The following is a 21,111-nucleotide window of genomic DNA, read 5'->3' on the forward strand; positions in this document are numbered from 1 at the left end:
ATTTCAAACTCCTGAAATGAAGCGTTCCGACTGATTTTATTCAAAACAATGCCATACCATTTCATTTGCCAAATGAAACCAACATATAAAAACTAAGTAGCTTTTAAAATCATAATTTCCTTATTACACTTTCACCATTTTCTAAAATCTGCTGTAGTTTATACAAGAGACAAAGGCAAATTATTTCAAAGCAAAGTTCCCCGTAAATGATTTAGATGTGACCTCCAATCTACACAGAGGAAGCTTTAAAAAATTGAGTGAAATCCCTCAGGCAAGAGCAGGTTTTGATGGACAGCTTCTTATGGAATTCATCTCAGTCCAGCAATGACTGCTGTACTTACAAGGTTGGTCCTCTCGACCAGAGAGGGAAGCGAATCAACATTTTACTCTCCTTATCGTTCACCTGGATAATCTATGACTGACATTAATAGACCTGAGGAGGAATATTGTAATATTGTGGGCACCGGCAAAGTGTATCTGTACACAAGGCTTGTTGCACGAGTAATTGGTTACCTTGGAGAATTCTGGGGGTTGTTTGCCAATATTGTTTGTTTGCAGCTTGATTAAAATTGAATCATGACTGAAACGAGACCTCAATGCATTCATAATAGTGAAGTCTTTTCGGAGGGAGAAAAAGTATATATATATGAATATGGTGTATTATGTGAACGTGACTGAGGTGGTGAAAAATGTGTCAAACTTGTATTTAAAATATAAAAATACCTTAAAAAAACCTACCTTATAACGATGCAGTGAATACTTCTCTCATGTATAGTGAGCATGTATTTCATTTCTAAAAAGAGAAATAATAATTTATTAGTAATTATAGTAATTAATAAATCATGTGTGCTGGTGGTTTGACAATCAACTTGACATAATCACTTATGCCATATTCATTAAGTTATAAACAAGTCTAAACTAGTTTTTCTCTTTACAGAGCCATATTTTGCCAATATGACGACAGTTATGACATGTGCACAATTATGTGCACACAGCATGCCATATCACCGGATAAATGTAAGTAATAATTCCAAAAAGCAACTGATTGTGTAAAGCCACGTAAAACAAAACAAAAATACGATGCATATGCTGGGTTCTGCAGCTAATCAGCCGGAATCAGCTGAGGTGAACTGGCGGCGACCAACGAGACCTAGCTGTCACTCAAGTGGCCACGCCCTTAATTATGCAGACTTAATATAACCTAATATAAAGGAAACGGATGAGTTATAAAACAATTCACCCCCCTCACAGTCGTCATGAAGGGTAATATTAGCTATATGAAAAAAAAAATTCTTTGTACCAGGCTGTAAACACCTTTTTTCTGCTGTAAAGTTGGCCATTTTAAAAGTGGCGCAGTAGGTAGTGCTGTCACCTCACAGCAAGAAGGTTGCTGGGTCGCTGGTTCGAGCCTCGGCTCAGTTGGCATTTCTGTGTGGAGTTTGCATGTTCTCCCTGCGTTCGCGTGGGTTTCCTCCGGGTGCTCCGGTTTCCCCCACAGTCCAAAGACTTGCGGTACAGGTGAACTGGGTAGGCTAAATTGTCCATAGTGTATGAGTGTGTGTGTGTGAATGCGTAAAAACTTGCTGGATAAGTTGGCAGTTCATTCCGCTGTGGCGACCCCAGATTAATAAAGGGACCAAGCCGACAAGAAAATGAATGGATGAATGGAGCCAGGATTAGCGGAATTTCGATGAATTGGAGTTTCAGTTACTTCCGTATTGGCTTCCCGAGGGAGAGCGGGAGGTTGCCGCTTGCTCATACTTCTGTTTCTTATCAAATATTCTGACCAATCAAATGTTCTTTAGTATCTGACTGCCCCGCCCACTTCAAGGTGCTTCGCATTTGCTTTTCATTTGATGCGGTTGAGCTCAACAACTTTCACTGGCAGAGCTGTAATGAAACAAAACGCTATTGGCTGTTTGTTTTAAAAGGGGAGGTCCTGCCCTCTCTACACGTTTTGACTGAGATTAGGTCAGACATTAAATGAAAATGCACATTTCAAAGCACTACATGGGACCTTTAAAGGGTCACGAAAAACCAAAACACATTTTTTGAGCTGTTGACAGTGGTATATGTGTCCCACACTGCTAAAAACACTATTAGGACACCTATATTTTGCTAAAAAGTGTAAATGGGTTGTTTTTGCGTTATTTCAAGCAAATTCGTACTTCCGGTTTGAAACAAATTTTTGAAGCTGCGTCACGGTCATGACATAATAGCGTGTATTCTAGCATGCAGACTGGACGCCTGTACCAGAGTGTGTCTTATTACGTCTTACAGTGTGCTGCATTAATGCATGAGTAAGGCTTGGTTCAAACCAATCAGCGAGCTCTCTTATGCAACTTCATTAATATTCATTGCAGCTGGAGTCACGTGTGGACTACAGAGTGCGCGATGCTCGACAACAATAACTTACGTGTCTAAGGAGGATTATTGTTTACCTGAGAGCTGTTCTCCTCTGCAAATGCTGAGATCCTGATTCGCTTGTAGTCTCCTCTTAATAAAGACGTGGCTCTAGTTGCTGGTGATTGTCCTGTCTCTACAGATTTGTTAAGTGAGCGAGCAGTGCTCTTTGTTTTTTCAGTTTGTTCGTATCGAACTAAGTTTACTATTGCACCGAGTGTAAACATGTTAGCACTACAACCAAACTTAAACCTCGTGTAGGATTTTCACCGCATTTTGTGACCGGAATAACACACGCGGCTTTCTGACGCTACCTGCCGTGTGCATCTAAGTTTCCGGGAAATGCGGAGAGTTTTTTTTTCTCTCATTCGCCGTGCGGTATCAAACATTGCATGAAAAGTACACGCTTAGAGCAGCTCCTCGAATCAAATATCTCGTTTGTCGCGAGGGACATGAATGAATTCCCTGAATGAAAGAGCCAAACTGCAGTTAAAGTCCACCATTTAATAATTTGGCAAATAATTCGACTACAGATGTCCATGTAAACACCATCACTTTCGCCCGTGTGTGTGTTTGTGTGTGTGTGTGTTTTGACTCTGAAAGTCAGCGCGTGCCTAAATAGACACTCCTACACCATCCCACTTTAGTTCCTCCGACTCTCCCCCCTAAACAGAGCTGGACACGCCCACTTTTCTGACTTTTTCCAAAGTAGAGGTGTGAAAACACCCTGCTGAAACGAGGGGGTTTCATGACCCTTTAACAAATCTGTATACAAATATTTTTTCTACAGTGACTTTTCTTCTATTCCACGCTCGTTCTCTTTACGAGATGTTTACTTTCCGCCTTGACATTTACTGTGCCAGTCACGTACCGCATCATGAATATTAATTACATTATGTGACAATAGCCAGCCATGTGAAATAAACATTTAACCACTTTCAACACGTTCACTCAACACTGCTTAAGCAACCGTTTGACAGAAAATCCAACTTGATCTTAAACGCTGGCAGAACCTGACACAAGACTTTTTGTCAACATCTCTGTTTGTATTTAAATACCGTTCTGTGACAAAGGTGTTAACATGTGGTGACTAGAAAACAAAATACTTAAATACTAAGTGTGTCATCATTTAGTATTTTTGTTTCTAGTGTGAATGTCAATGGCTGTTTTTCTCAACATTCTTCAGAATATCACGTTTTGTGTTCAACAGAAGAAAGACATCCGTAAGGGTTTAGAAACACTTAAGTGTGAATAAATAGTCAGGAGGTGATGTTTTCTAAAAGATCCAACTTACACTTTTGCCTAGTAGGCAAGGGTAATACATGTAATGCCTAGTTCAGACGGCGTGATTTTAGCCCCGATTTTGGCTCGCCCACAGGTTTTAAGAAATCGCCGACAAATGCCTGAAATCACAGGCAAATCGCTGCTCGTGCACGTGAGTGACAATCACACAGTATGAACGATCAAAGTTGCGATCTGAGAGAATCGCCGATGAGTCGCCGATGCCTGTGAGATATTTGGCGTGCTGAATATCTGGAGCTGTCGGCGATGCAACTCATGCCGTGTGAATTGAGTTTTGACTGAAAATAACATCAGCGATCGCCTACAGCCAATGAGGGAGCAGCTTTCACTTGTGTGTGCGTGTGTGTATACCTGCTGCATGCTAGCGGGAGGCTGGGGGAGAAGTTAAAAGCGCTCTTTTTCGGTTTATTTGGACCCACGAAATGGAGGGAAAACTAGTGGAGGTTTGACAGGACTCAGGAGCAACCGTGTCTGTTTGACGTTTAATACTGAAAGAAATTAGTTTATTATCAACGTTGAGGAGAAATGGCTAATTCCCTTTAAATCCAGGTGAGCAAACATGTACATGTTCCACCCCATTAAAGGCTGCTTTCTTATTATGTAGTTATTATACATAATAACTAATAGCTATACTACGTGTTTTTGGCTGTGAGACGTAGTTTGGACGAAGTTGTCGGCGACTTTACTATAGTAAAGTCATGCAATGTGAATGTCTATGTCGCCGAACCATCTTGCAGTGTAAACAAAGCAGCGACGAAACGCCAGCCCAGATAGTCAAGCAGTGTGAAAACATCTGTGACACGACTAGTTGGAAAATCATGCAATCTGAACTCGGCATAAGGTAAGTAAACAAAAATCAATGAGGGCTCTGAGAGATGTTTTAAAAACCTTAATGCCGAGTTCAGACTGCATGATTTTCAAAGTAGTCATGTCATAGATGTTTTCACACTGCATGACCATCTGAGCTAGCGTTTTGTTGCTGCTTTGTTTACACTGCAAGATGGTTCGGCGACAGGGGCTTTCACATTGCATGACTTTACAATAGGAGAATTGCCGACAGCTTCATACAAACTACGTCTCTTAACCAAAAACATGTAGTATATCTTTTGTTATTAACAACATAATGAGAAAGAAGCCTTTAATGGGGTAGAAAATGTACATATTTGCTCACCTGGGTTTGAAGGGAATTAGCCGTTTCTCCTCAACTTACTTTTTTAACCCGGTTGTAGTATTGCTCATGTAGCTGAGCTAATAAGTATAAAATATAAAAATGCAAATTATTAGTGAACTTTATGAAACTGTCCTTTTTAATTTCTTTTGTTTTATATTTTCTTTTCTTAATAATAATGTACTGTATTAAGTTTTGATAGAGATGTTTTTTATGCGGAACCATGTTGGCAAATGTTTATGGAGAGCACATATTAGTGGCGCACGCAGCAACTCATGCGGTGTGTGGGCAGGCAGCGCCATCTTCAGTGTTGAATTCGCCGCTGACTGAATTAGTTGCATGCTCTCTTGCTCTGCTAACGAGCCTGAGTGGGAAAAGAGAGAGACGTTTTCGGCATATTATTGTGCTCTCTGTGTTTTTGCAGAATAAACCAAACTTGAGACCTCCAATGTGGCTGTCGTCTTATTGGAAAAAACACACAACCAGAATAAAACTGCTACACTCACATGACACGTCAAACAGACATGGATGCTCCTGTCAAACCTCCACTGGTTTTCCCTCCATTTCTTGGGTCCAAATAAATTGAAAATGAGCACTTTTAACTTCTCCCCCAACCTCCTGCTGGTACACACACACACACACAAGCGAATGCTGCTCTCTTATTGGCTGTAGGTAAACGCCAATGTTATTTTCAGTCAGAACTCACTTCACACGGCATGATTTGAATCGCCGACAGCTCCAGATATTTAGCATGGCAAATATCTCACAGGCATCAGCGACTCTCTCAGACTGCATCTTTGATAGTTCATACTGTGTGATTGTCACTCACGTGCACGAGCACCAGTTTACCTGTGATTTGAGGCATTAGTCGGCGATTTCTCAAAACCTGTCGGCGAGTCAAAATCGGGGCTAAAATCGTGCAGTCTGAACTCGACATAACTATGGAGCCAGATCAGTTTAAAAATAATACATTTACAAAATAAAATACATGCACAGCACATTTACAAAATCCAATTTGTCCACTTTTAAATACACAATTTGTAAATTTGTAAAGAAAAATCATAAATATTTTCACCAAATAAATTGCATTTATGCATTTTTGAACTGTGTTTTGAATTTAAGAGTTGTATGTGTATTTTCGAATCGTGTTTTGAATATATAAATTGGATTTGTGTATTTTTTAAATCATGTTTTGAATATATAAATTGGATTTGTGTATTTTTAAATCATGTTTTGAATATATAATTTGGTTTTGTGTATTTTTTTAATCGTGTTTTGAATATATAAATTGGATTTGCATATTTTTTTTATCATGTTTTGAATATATAAATTGGATTTGTGTATTTTTTTAATCATGTTTTGAATATATAAGTTGGATTTGTGGGGGATTAGATGCGGGGTTGTCGCAGATGAGAGTCATACACTTTTTGATATACATTATCATTGCCACATGTCTACTTTTAGATCTACCTCATAGTTCACACACACACACACACAAAAGAAAATGTTCTCATCCATATGATTTCTTTCCTCTGTTGACCACAAAACCAGATATTCTGAAGAAATTTGAAAAAAAAAAAAAAAAATCAGCCAAGCCACTGACTTTCGCAGTAGGAACAAAACAAAAACGGAAGTCAATGGCTCTTCCAGCATTAGAACCAAGTGAAGGGAGAGTAAATGATGGGAGAATTTTCAGTTTTGGTTAAACTACCCCTTTAATTATTTATGGCGTTGATTCAGCAAGGTGTTGAAAGCACTCCTGAGGGATTTTGTTTCATATTGTCATGCTAGCATCACGCAATTGCTACTATTTTGTCTGTTCCACATCCATAATGTGAGGCTTCACATGGCCCATTATCCTTCTAAAAGCATCCATTACAAGATGAGTGCTTATTTGAGTTACTGTTGCCCTTCTATCAGCTCAAACTATTGAGTCATTCTCCTCTGACCTCTGGCATCAACAAGGCATTTTCTCCCGCAGAACTTCTACTCAGAACTGGATATTTTATTCATTGTAAAAAAAAAGCTGGGTTCCACACAATCGATTTGTGTTGGGAAAACATGAATTAATTAAGCTAACTGATTGTTTTTTCCCCCAGATTTAAGTGGACTAAAATCTAACCACCTGCTTGGCTTTGTGGCTGTTCACCAAGACGAGGACAAGGTTTGCTTGAGCTCAGGGCGACCATGGCTTGTTTTTATATGTACATATTATTACAATGTAATGTCTCGGCTGTGTATTGAAAAAATGGCGCTTCCTTTGTTTTTATTGACTTGAGCAGGAGCTAGTGATGTGTCTCTTTTAATTTTTTTTTTTTAAATAATAATAATAATAAATAAATAAACAAATTGAATAATTAGTGCTGTCAAAATTAGTGCATTCAATGCATGCAATTAATTTGAAATTATTAACGTGCTAAAAAAATTAACGCAATTTATGCAGTTGTGGTTTTTCTTTTCCTGTTGTGGTCGATGTGTTTTTAACGTGCAAAGAAATATGAATGAGACCAAGGAAGCACTTTCTGAAGGCAAGCTTAAGTATAAAATTTTTTATGTCGCATTACCAGGCTCTCCAGCATTTCCTCCAGAGTTTCATGCAATTTCAGGTTTTTCAGTTTTAACTTTCGACTTCTGTTTTAATGTAATTTGATACCACATGGTGAACAGAAAGAAAAACCTCCGCATTTCGTGACTCAGTGATCCTTTAAGGTTATTAAAAATCGCTGCTTACATGGTAGACTCTTAAGAAGAGTATTATCTTAATCATATTAAAATTATTGTATTAAGAGTTAGTATTGGTGTCCATCTAAATGAAGTACCAGATGAAGACGCGAGCTGTCAAAGACAGCACATTCCTCTGCCTCAGCATGCACCCTCCAGTGTTCATTAAGTTTGACGCAAGTGTCTGCTTTGTGTTGTTGTGTCAGAAACTTTGTGAAATACAGCCATACTTTAGAACGCTTAGTTTAAGCAAAATTGATGAACGCGATCACGCGTGTTGAATCTGAAGGGAGTCGCTCTGGCTGCCCTTGTTCTACGCACATTGTGTGTGATTGTGAGTGTGCCTGTGCGCACCTGTGCATTTCTTAGCAACAAACCTGCATAAACGTTGTTTTCCGTAGCCACTAAATCTAAAATTTATGAATTGTACAATCTCAGCTTACATCATTCAAAAGAAAAGGTCCACATTGTCCCTTGATAATGTCAACAGACTGGACTGTTTTAGCAACTGGTTGAATGTAAAGGAGGACTGAGCAAAATTGTTTCTACTTTATAATTAATGTTCTCAACTCACAGCAATACAACTTTTTAATTAGTACAATTATTTGTATTCAATACTTTATTGTTATTATAATTTTCCATATCTGCAGTGCCTGTATTTTGGCATTTTTTGCAGTCCACTCAGAATCCAACTTGGAAATGAATTTATTTATTTATTTATTTTTTAATTCAAGTGGCATTAACATGCCTGTGTTTTTATTTCTGTAATAAATATGGCAGTCAAGCCAGGATCTTGATGGTTTATTGCGGGTATGTTGTTTACATGAAGAAATATGTGTTACAAGTAAAACAAAAACTCTAATAATCAATTATATTTTAAATTTAAATAGTTTTTGTCTTGCGTTTACATTAACTTTACATTTGAATAGCCAAAATGACTTGCCTAAAGTTTCAGTCTTGTAAATGTGATTAATCGTGATTAATTATCAAAAAAGTGTGTTTAATTAGTTTTTTTTAATCGATTGACAGCACTACAAATAATTAAATTACAAGGATATTCTACCAAGACTTTAAAAAGAATGACACAACATCAAAAGCTGAATGCCATATACTAATAGTTTTCACATTAGCACCATGTATACAGGAAGTTGAGAGTTTGATCGAGAGAATGTCCAAGTTAGTGATGTTTCTCTGTAAACAAACTTTCATATCATAAACAATGTTCAGCTGCGCTTCTAGCTCGGCCATTTGGTACCCTTTTGTTGTACAAGGTACCCTTTGGAAAGGGTATCCAAAAAGTTGTAAGGTACTATTAATTATTTGGTACTATTCGAAAGTGGATACCGACATAAAAGCGTACCGTACCTCTTATACCGATTCACACGGGGCTTCAGCATCAATGCTTGACAGAGGGCGTGTCTGAAGTTGGGGCTGACGCAATCGTCATTGCAGCATCAGCCAATGAAATTATTCCTCAATCGGCTACTGTCTGAGCTGGTGTATTTGAAAACAGTGATCTGGTTGGTTGATACTTCTGTTGGCTTTTGAAAAGTTGAGAAAGTCCCAACTTCTGCAGCACGTAACGCCACTGAAGCAACGGCGATGAATCCAAAATGCAGTTTGGCAACATCTGACGTTACCCATTCAAAGTACATGGGAAGCGCCCCGTGTAAATTAGATGTCCGTGGGAACAGGCCATTACTGACAGTTTTTATTATTATATTATTGGTATTATTGTCATATTCATATGACATTATAAATGTTTTATGAACATCCCCTTCAAGTAAAGTCTTACTGATGATTGTGTGCGAAAAACCTAGTAAATCAGTAGTTTCGGAAATCCTCAAATAAGCCTGTCAACAGCTTTTATCTTCAAAGCCATAACCTTTCTACTCCATTCTGATGCCACATTCACACGGGGTGTCAGCGTCCCTTTGAATGGGTGTCGTCAAGTTGGTATTGAACATATTTATAATTCTACAAGAGGAGGAGACAGGATAAAAAGATTAAAACACAGAGAGACTTTTTGGATCTCTACATTAAAAGCAACCAGATTTCCAGGTTTAAATGGTGAATTAGATTTCTCTTCTTTTTTGTAAAAAAGTTTTTCTATAGTTTTCCAGTGATGGGTTGCGGCTGGAGGGGCATCCCCTGCGTGGAAAGTTGCTAGATGGGTTGGCGGTTCATTCCGCTGTGGCTACCCCGGAAAAATAAAGGGACTAAGCCGATAAGAAAATGAATGAATGAATAAGTTTTTCTATAGATGCTTTACAGATTGTCATTATACATTGATGTATGTGTTTGTATATATATATATGTATTTTCCATATTTTTTTCCCTCTCTCTCTCTTTTCCCATATATGCAAGTGGGTGTTTGTGTATCTATGCCGAATTTATGATGATAGTAGACTTTGCTTTTTAAATTATTTGAGTGCCATTTGAGATGTTTAAATGAGTCATGTGACCGTAGTACTCAAAAGAGACTCTAGACGCACCTGATCACTGTTACCCTGATGAAGGCAGACTTCTGCCGAAACAAGTAGGTTTTTAGAGATTTAGCCATGTGAATAAAGGCTTTTTAGATTTTTCGCTTTATTCGAGTGCCTTGGACTGATTCTTGTGGGTGTCGTCAAGTGTTCAGAGTTACTCAAGTTTGTCCTGCACGCTTGCGGTTCTTTTTTAGTTACTTCTTTGGTTTGGTGCGTTAATCTGATCGTTACTATTATTCAAAAGAAGGTAATGATTCGCACTCAATTGCTTCATACTGTTTTTATTTTGACTTTTTCTTACATTTTACGGGTGATAACAGACAATGTTTGTCTGTTATCACCCGTAAAATGTAAGAAAAAGTCAAAATAAAAACAGTATGAAGCAATTGAGTGCGAATCATTACCTTCTTTTGAATAATAGTGTCGTCAAGTGTTGCCAAACCGAATTGTGGGTCCGTCGGCACCGCTTCAGTGGAGTTGCTTGTTGCAGCAGTTGAGGATAGCTCAACTTTTCAAGTGCCCGCAGAAGTGTCAGCCAATCAGATCGCTTTATGCAAATTCCCCAGCTCAGACAGTAGCCGATTGCGAACTTGTTTTATTGGTTGATGCTGCTATGATGCTGCTATTCAGTCACGCCTTCTGTCGACCGTCAACGTTGAAGCCCCTTATGAATCGGATATGATGCTCAGTTTGAACTTCAGCTGATCATGTCTGCATCCTTAAAATTTGTCGTCAAAATTGAGTAAAAATAGATTCATGAGAGACAACTTTTCCCCTGTCAAATGCTTCTGGTTGACAAGCCACTTATGGTGTGTAGTGTGAAACCCTATACCTGACATCTTTAATTTGGAGATCCAGCTGAGCACGACACCAACAATCCATCAGCCTGTGATTTCCTGGAGCTCTGGTCCACCCCCCAAATGACTCAAAAATGGCCCTTTCTTCAGGCCCTCTCCTGCGATGAAGACCGCACCTGCTAAAGCCTCATTACCGTCCATGAGCTTCATCATGGCTTGACAGGAAATCTCTACACATCTCCTTTCATTGCCCGGGTCCACCATCACTCCTTCTCCTCCTCGGCAATAACGGGAATGTCCATCTCCACTTTAATGAAGGCAACTGTGGATCGAGTTAAATAATTCTCCACGAGCGAACTCCTCGCTCCCGTCTCCTTATTGTAATTTACCATTTATCACATTCTTTCCCATTTGTGCCGTCATCCAATTATTTCCCCCTCGCTTCTGTATTTTTAATAAGCCATTACTTGTGGATGTGTTCTTAATTTTACTCAAACGGCACTTAGAAGAGGCTTTTAATTCCCATCGTTTGAAACTGCTCACATATTAATAATAGTGATTCCAGTGGTGTGCGTCCTGCTCTCCTTTTTTCCCCATTCCTTGTATTTTTTTTTCCACGTAATTGCACAGCACTTTAATTCACCCAGTGGCTCTCATATGTTGAATACAAACTGGCACTTAAGGCTGCTGTTGCTGTTAAGGTCTCAAAAGAAATAAACAGGCTTGTTTTCACCAATGCGTCTTCACTGGCGGCGCTGCATTACTCAAGAATGAACAGCCTTGTGTTAACTGACACACGACTATAGATTCCCCCATCTAATTTCTGAGACCGTATACAAAGGAGACCAAGCACTCACAGAAGAACAAATAGAAGAATTCACAAGATGCTATTCAGCCATAAAAGACAGTCGGCTTTCTGAGGTATGCATGTTAGTTGCAGCAGCCTTTTAAGCGTGATTTGTTCTTGCGATGTAAACACCATAGATCTCTGGAAAACATTCACATTCAAACAAACTACAAATCCGCCACTTTAGGGACTACAGATCCAATCATGCAACACACACAAACTCACCTGATCCATATTACCATTGATTAGACACTCACAGCTGAAGCTGCTTTTGGACTGATTACTGGACTATAAATACAGCACACTAAAGCCTGGTTTATACTTCTGCGTCAAGTGACCGGCGTAACCCACGGCGCATGCAACGCCCGTAGCTGTGCATTTATACTTCTGTGCACTGTCTCTGTTGGTCTGCATTAACATTTCCGAAACGCTAGTTGGCAGTGAGGTGTAAATGTTCCTCTGTGTCGAGTTTCTTCGCTGCGGTTTTGATTTCCTGAACACTTCCTGGATGTTCAAGTGGCTCAAGCTCATTTTGATGCAGGAACCGGCGGATGTGCAAGAACTTTAACTATGAGGTAAACACAAAACAAAACTTTTCCATCCAAAGCTCCTTCACGGAACTCCACACTTGTAAACAATTGCTCCATTGGGCTAGCGCCGCTCGCGCAGCTCTCGGCCCCACCCAGACTCGTCAGCACTACCAAGCTGACCAATCACAGAGCTTGCGATACGCGTTGTTGCGACGTGTAGTTACAGTTCAGCGACGCCGACGGCCATGTTGAAGGGCTATGCGTCAACGCCGTAGCATACGACGGTGTTTGACGCAGAAGTATAAATCAGCTTTAAAGCTGTGGTCACACTGGACTCTCTCCCCAAAGACTTTCATTCATACGCATGCAAATACGTCAGACTGGAAACACAAGGTCATGCGTCAAGTTTCCCAGATCGCTGCGTTGGAAAGTTCAAGCTTGGTGAACTCTGACCTGTGAAATCGCATCACTTGACTGCTTGAGACCAATCGAGGATCAAAACATGACCTCTCTGGACAGGAATTTAAAATAAGTAGCAATCGCTTGCTTTTTTCAATGTTTAACCATCTTGTTTAATCCCACCCCTTCTCGCAGCTCCATACGACAGAATTTTGCACGCTCAAACTATTGTGACCGCAGATTAACACACAATTGTTACGGAGTCTTGTTGGACTGTGAGTAAACACATTACAACGCGTTTCCCTTGCTTTGCCTTGCTGTGTTTTTGACCCTCGCTTTGTTTTGTTTGTTTTTATTGTATGCTGCCTGCCTTTTTGACCAACTGCCTGTTATTTTAAGTACGACTCTGGATTGCTCTTATATATCTGTTTGCTCCTGTGTTTACTACTGCTTGCCTGACCATCCTGCTAATAAATCCTGCATTTGGATCCTCACTCCCTGTTACCAGCCTCCACTGTCACTTACAACTCTTAAGCAGTACCTTTTATGATGAATGAAATGAATAAATAAAATTCTGTGTTTACTGAAATATGTTTTTGAGATGTGATTGTGGGCCTTCCCTGCACTAGTAAAAAGCAGCTTCTTTTGAATTAACTGACTGAAAATACCTGAGCACAGACATAGTCAACATGGCTTCTAACTTGCCTTATGGTAATAAGCAGAATTTTACTTGGATTGAGATGACGATCGATAAAGATGCCATATAATGAAAATATACTTAGGCATAGCTGAATAATATGTGTTCGCTACATGGAAATTACACACCACAATTCTCAATTGCCATTGCTTTCTCATTCTCATGTAAACCTGTGATTCAAAATCCCTCTGAAAACAGAGCAATCATAACAAAACTTTTGAGCTTTACATGGAATCAATAATATGCACAGCACAAGCTGTGTCTAAAAAGACATGTGCTTTAGGTGAATTGGGTACGCTAAATTGTCCGTAGTGTTTGCGTCTACTGTATTTCCTGGTCCCCCAGATTTGGGGTTGAAAGTTTGGCTACTTAAAAAAAAAAACACCTAAAAAAACTAAATGTGATGAAACTTCAACATGGTGTGGGTAAATATCAACTTTGATATATATGGCCCTGGAAGTAAGTCTTCAAAGCCCCCATGCCAAAACAACACTTCTTAGAATCCCACAAGGAGACAAGTAGAACCTGGGGGGTTATATTGGTGATGTGACCAAGACAAGAGTGAGGGATAGAAGGGTGAGTGCAACCTCAAGAGGTGCACTGGTGAATATTGCTAAAGGCTGTGATCTTTTGTGCGTACCACCACCTCCTCCCAATGCACGAGCATGTTTTTTCAAATACCCTAAATCCCACCAAGCGGTTACATTGGTGCCTTGATCTGGATACTATGGAAGTTAACTATTGCTATTTTCTAGGTTGTTGTGGCTTGAAACTGTAATCTATTTCCAGCGTAATAATCAAGGAAGTTTGCTGCCATACCATGACTGCTGCAGTTGCAATAATATTACACATGATTATGAAATAAAACTATTGTTCCTAGACATATCAGGTTAGAATAAGAACTGTTTAGTTCCCTGCTGAAAAACCAGCTTTAACCAGCCTAGGCTTGTCAGCTGGTTTTAGCTGGTCGACCAGGCTGGTTTTAGAGGGGTTTTGGCCACTTCCAGGCTGGTTTCCAGCCATTTCCAGCCTGGTTTTAGCTGGTCAGGCTGGGAGATGACCAGCTGAAACCAGTTTGACCAGCCTAGCCAAGCTGGGAGTCCAGTCAAAACCAGCTACATCCAGCTTAAACCAGGCTGGTCAGGCTGGTTTTAGCTGGATTTGGCTGGTCATTTTCCAGCCTGACCAGCTAAGACCATGCTGGAAATAGCTGGAAACCAGCTTGGAAATGGCCAAAACCCCTCTAAAACCAGGCTGGTTGACCAGCTAAAATCAGCCAACCAGCCTAGGCTGGTTTAAGCTGGATTTTTCAGCAGGGTTGCTTTACCACATGATCGAACTACAAAAGAGTCAAGCTTTAAAAAGGAAAATTAGGATTTCTACCAGGAAGACCAGAGAGAAATGTATGATATAAATTAAATTTATTTTACAAGATAACATGATCAAATAAATTTCTTTGGCGCGGGCCCCGTTCGTAGCTTGAATCAGAAGCTCGTTGATTCAACCAAGTCTTGTCTGAGGACGAAGGCAGGGGCAGAGCCTACCCCCCGGACTGGGCCAACCCGGTGGTGGTGAGGAGGATGGTGGTAGAGTGTCGACGTCGGTATCTGTAAACAAATTGGATTGTGAATGGCCAGCTTATATAGTACTCGTGTTACGAGGCTATTGGTTGAATCTGATTGAAATGTATGACTTGACATTAGGTCTTTCTGACAAAGCTATATTTCTTGAGCAAAATGTTAATGGTCTGATTCCATGAGTTATGTGTAGCTTAGCTAAAAGTGCTGCAGCCTGGCCTGAGATATGCTGAATGGTTTTAAAAATGGCTAAACTCACCTGCTTAACTCTAGGGGAGTTGTAAAATGTCCATATTTCAAAAAGAAGCGGTCTTCCTTTAAGTTCTACTCCTGCTGCTCTAAATGAGATTCGTACTGGTTGGAGACCAGAGTACTTGTCGAGAGAGAGTCCGCCCACATGTTGTTCCATTGGCTGTGATTTGTGACTGACTTTATCACATTCGGTGTGGACAGTCAAATAGCTTTTAGCTGGAATCTTATCACATTGTGTCTGGTTGAGTTGCCATGTTGTGTCAGTCGCTAGTGAAAGTCTTGTTGTGGTGCTATTTGTATATCAGCAATGCCTGTAACTCCAGAACCACGAGTCATATGACATGTACAGTATAAGGTCTCATTCAAACAGAATGCATTTGTCCACTTCAGTGCACTACTTCCATTGTTATCCAATGTAAACGCATGCTTGACAGACCGTTACGCTCATGTCTCGCTTCTTTTGAAGCAACGCAGATTTTAGACGGTGTGTCAAGTTAAAACGACTTTAGCACCACTCATCCCTCTCAGGCCCCGTTTACACTAATGCGTTTTAGTTTGAAAACGCATAAGTTTTGCAACGGTTATGCCAACCGTCCACACTACGCCGGAGTTCTCGAGCGCCGAAAACGCAGTGTTTTGAAAACGCTGGAGAGGCCGTTTTCATTCTGAAACGCTACTGCTCCGTCTCAGTGTGGATGATGGAAAACGGAGACATCTGAAAACGGAGGCGGGGCTGCAGACATTCGCCTCTCTGATTGGGGCTTTTCCTGAATATTAAGTAGCCTAACACACACAGTTCAGTCCTGCATCTTTTCCGTGTAAGTTCAGACTTCGCAAGTTTGATCAAGGCTGCAGTCTCTTCTTGTCAGTTTGATATGGACAACAGACTTTACCGAGGACACGGGTAAATCTTCAAAGGGAACAGTGTACTTTATAACTTCATTCACATCACTCTGGCTACGTTGTTTCACTTTCTCAACAATAAAATGTAAACATGATTTAAGGAACTGCCTATTTTCATTTTAATATTAGCAACTTAGACAGCAGAAATTTTGAGGCGTCGTGCTGCATGAACGTCATCTTCACTGTGTGGATATTTATAACAAAACGGAGCCGATAACAACACTGCCTCCTTTCAATTTCAGTGAAAATATGAAACACACCCTCTCTTTTGCTGAATATCAGTTTTAATAATCGATAATGGCCATTATAAAAGTATAACATACAATAAGTTTATACATTATAGGAAATAAAGGCAAGCGATCAGTCAATATACAGAATAGGCTACGTGGTTACATTAATCATTAACTTATCTTTGCGCTTAGCCAAAACACGTTACCTGAGAACAAGTAATAGATTCCTATGACCAAAGTCAGGGAATATGTCGTTAGATAAAGACAACAAGATGAATGAAATATCACGTTCAGCAAATATAGTGAGATTAGATCCAGCTTGATGAGAAGTCCGACTAGCAGAGCTCTCATCTGGGTAGATGGGCTGCAGCGCTTGCCCAAGAGTGTCTGTGTGGTCACGTGATGTGCGTTTTCAGCGTTTTGGTGTGGACGGAGAGCAGTTCAGAAATGCTGGGTAAAACGCGAGTGTGGACGCGGATCGTTTTCATTCTAAAACGCCGTTTTAAAACTAAAACGCACTAGTGTAAACGGGGCCTCAGTTCCAAAGCAGTAGACCAAGAAAAACTTCGGGCAAATATTGTAAGTTTCATTTGATAGGCGCTCATTGTATGAATCCCCTCATGCTCTTCACTGCAGTTTAAAACATTCCTGATTGCAGCGTCTCACGTTCTGTGTGAATAAACCCTAACTGATTGGCTCAAAAACATCTGCAATTCCCATGGGCAAAAAAACAAAGCATTTAAATCCAAACAACCTCCACTGAGATGCATGACAATGAATAGCCTTTTCCAAATTTTTAATACCACCCTGATTAAGATGCAGGTTTAAATTAAGAATCAGACTCTAAAGTCTCTTTGGATTTACCTCTTAGGGTTTTGAGAACAAAAGCTTTGAAAGGCTAGGCAGAATAGATATATTGACCAGCGCCATTATTATGAGTCACAGCACAGTGGCAGTGCTCTAACAAACCCAACTATCACCTCCAATTATTTCCCACAAGTTCAGCAGATACTTTTACTTGGCAACAGACCAGAATTCCAAAGCTGTTAACAAGCCAGTGAGAAAGCCAGCTCCTCTGATTACCAAGCATGTTTGCTGTTGCCTGCTTTGCTTTTATTTGCTAACGATGTATCGTGCATCGTTTTTTTTAAAAGGCACGGAACTAAATTCTTTTCTTGAGAGTTATTGCTAATTAAATAAACCACTTTTTGTCATGTTTAATAACTTGTGTTTCAGTTCTATTTTACATTCTTAATTAGTTAAAAAGAATGGTCCCACTTAATATTAAGTGTTATTAACTACTATGTACTTACATCAAAAAAATAAATACAATGTACTTACTGTGTTTATAATGTATGTGAGAACACTTGTGGTGCTTTTGAGTTGGGATAGAGGTTGAGTTATGGACAGGTTTGGTGGCATGGGTAAGTTTAAGGGTAGGTTAAGGTGTAAGGGATGGTCAACAGTGTATTTACAAATGTAAATACAAAAGTTAATTACAAATACATGTATTTAATCAAGCATAAGTACACAGTAAATGCGTGTGTTTACACAATAAGTACATTGTAACAAACTATTGATTCCTATGTAAGTACATATTAGTTAAGGCCACTTAATATAAAGTAGGACCAAATGAATTACTGCTGGGAAAGTTTTATGGCCCTATCATACACCTGGCGTAATGTGGCGCAAGGCGCGACGCAATTGTTGTTTGCTAGTTTCAGCTTGGCGCAAGAGTCGTTTAAATAGCGACTATTTAAATGGCAAATGCATTTGTGCTCGTATGTGCGCTCATAGGTGTTCTGGTCTAAAAAGGAGGGCGTGTTGAGGCGCATTGCTATTTTGAGAAACTATAATAGATTTTTCAATAGACCAGAACAAAGTCGGTCTATTGTCCAGCGCAGAGCACTTTAGCTGTGCGCCTCGCTTACCCACTGCTTAATACCCACAATATGTAGAGCAATACGCAAATATCTTTACATATGAAAAATAATTAAAATATCAAGGATATAAAAAACCCTCCCTTCATGCCTTCTTCATTTCTGGAGGCTTTTTCAGTTCATTCATAAGAATTTGCTTTTGTATAATGCTATTATTACAAGCAGTATTATTTAATATATGCATATTTGTATTTGTTTTATTGAAAACAAGCTTAGATTTGTCCACCTGTCAGGTTTTAGACCATATGGGGCACAGCATGTGTATTAGGATATAACTCAGTTTTTTGATTACACTTTGTAATTATTGTCCATTTATTAACAAATTATTATATATATTATATTATTGACGTCAGTGTTCAACGTCAGACAGTTCTTGGATTTTGGGCAATTTCCAATGCAACCTAAAAATCAAATATCAACATCTAATGATGTTAGTGCTTGATGTTGTGTGGACACCATGACGTCTATCAGACGTTGGGTTTTGGATGCCACACCTGCTGAATTAATTCAACGTCAATATGACGTTGGTTTGAGATGTTTGCTCAATGTTGGATTTTGGTAACTTTCCAATGCAAACTAAAATCAACATCATTTGACGTCATTACTGGACTTCAAAATAACGTTGTCCCTAGACGCTGGATAGACATTGAATTTTGGTCACCTGATATCCCAATCCAAATCTAATCTAATATGTGATGTTGTGTGCCTGCTGGGAATGAGCTTGAGACATGAGCCTGGGCTGAATTAATCTGACAAATTAATTGAACTATTTGTGTAATGTATTAAACAGTAATTTAAGCGATTTAATTCAAACAACTGCCAATAAAAGACCACCCAGATTTTAGCAGGACACTCACATCATGATTTTTATGAGTCTGCACCTTGATAATAAGTTTGCCAATATGTTTGCCATCATAAACTGTTAGACTGCTGCTTTTCCCTTTTATGTCCCGCTTTTATTGCTTTGTCTCATTGACAACCCATTATAGCCCCCTCATTCCATTATTTCCCATAATGCATTACTGCAGACCTTGCAGAAACTGATCATTGCTCTGCCACAGGCTCTCTCTCTCTCTTTCTCTCCTGCTGTCTCCTGCGCCATCCTCCACATTATCACCCTAGGAAGCGGCCCGGGCCGGCAGTCATCTCACTTCCCTTCCGCTGCTCCTTTCTCCCGTTTCTTAGGCGTTGTGATATTCTAATTAAACCTGACGCACCTTCATGTTTATGCATGTGCACATCCTCCGTTGGCTTCCCACATGCATCCGTGTAGGAATACATGGTTGCATGCCAAGTGGCATTTGTATCTCTTTGTTTCTGTCGCGTTTCCACTCCCATATATAAATAAATATATGTATCCATCTTCCCCACCCACTCCATTTTCATTCTCCTTCTCCAGACCTGACAAAAGAAAATGCCAGCTGAAAGCATCTCTTCTCACAAAAAAAAAAAAAAATCCCTGAAAAGAGGTGCAATGGGTTGCCAAGTCCTCCCCACAGACACTGAAGAGCACCTCCCCTTTGAAAGGACTGAGAAATTGTTCTCAGAAGATCATTTCACACAGAAACTGCTGCTGCCAAGAGGATGAGAAGTGTTTATCGCTGGCCGAAGGAAACCCGATATCATATTGAGAGGTGTAGCTCAATGTAAGCAATGGGGATGGACCATTATTGTAATATTACCAATTATGAAAGACATCTTAGCAGTAAATCTTTCAATTTGGTGGTGCCGGGATATGCTAACAGACTATCAGTCAGAGCTTCCACTACATTAAGATGTAAGTGGATGGATTCAGTTTCGGATTCATAACTGGATTCAGTTGTGGCCACAGCCATATCACCCTGTAGCTGGATGGGAGACCACATGGGAAAACTAGGTTGCTGTTGGAAATGGCATTAGTGGGCCCAGCAAGGGGTGTTCAGCCGGTGGCCTGTGTGAGTCCTAATGCCCCAGTAAAAGTGATGGGGACACTATACTGTCAGTGGGCAGTGTTTCGAATAAGATGTTAAACTGAGGTCCTGACTCTCTGTGGTCACTTCTTGCAAAGAGTAAAGGTGTAACCCCGATGTCCTGGGCAAATTCCCTCTCAGCACCTAAACATCATAACCTCCCAATCATCCCCATCTACTGAATTGGCTCTATATAGCTGGTGTGTGGTGTAGGAGCCATTTGTTTATTTTATTTAAAGGTTTGTGTTGTTAATCTTGATGTCTTTTATTTTGGAGATTTGCACCCCCTACAGGCCAGAGGAAGTTTAAAAGACCTGGGTGTGGCCTACTGGAGAAGGGCCTGCTGGGAGCACATGGTCTTTAGACCTTACCTTCAGTGTTTGATGGCCAAAGTGGTTTGATTTTGTTTATTTCATACCAGTTTTTTTTTTTTTTTTTTCGAACAAGCTCTACGATAAAAAGCCACAAATGAAGACTTGTATTATTTGCTAAGGAAGCATCTAAACCCCTCTGCAGACCCAAGATGTAACTAATTTGAAATTTCGATCATTCATTCATTCATTTTCTTGTCAGCTTAGTCCCTTTATTAATCCGGGGTCGCCACAGCAGAATGAACCGCCAACTTTTCCAGCAAGTTTTTACGCAGCGGATGCCCTTCCAGCCGCAACCCATCTCTGGGAAACATCCACACACACACTCATACATTACGGACAATTTAGCCTAGCCAATTCACCTGTACCGCATGTCTTTGGACTGTGGAGGAAATCGGAGCACCCGGAGGAAACACACGCGAACGCAGGGAGAACATGCAAACTCCACACAGAAACGCCAACTGAGCCGAGGCGACCCAGCGACCTGCTTACTGTGAGGTGGCAGCACTACCTACTGCGCCACTGCTTCGCCCAAA

The sequence above is a fragment of the Danio rerio genome, chromosome 22 (genome assembly GCF_049306965.1).
Source record: "Danio rerio strain Tuebingen ecotype United States chromosome 22, GRCz12tu, whole genome shotgun sequence".
Taxonomy (NCBI): domain Eukaryota; kingdom Metazoa; phylum Chordata; class Actinopteri; order Cypriniformes; family Danionidae; genus Danio; species Danio rerio.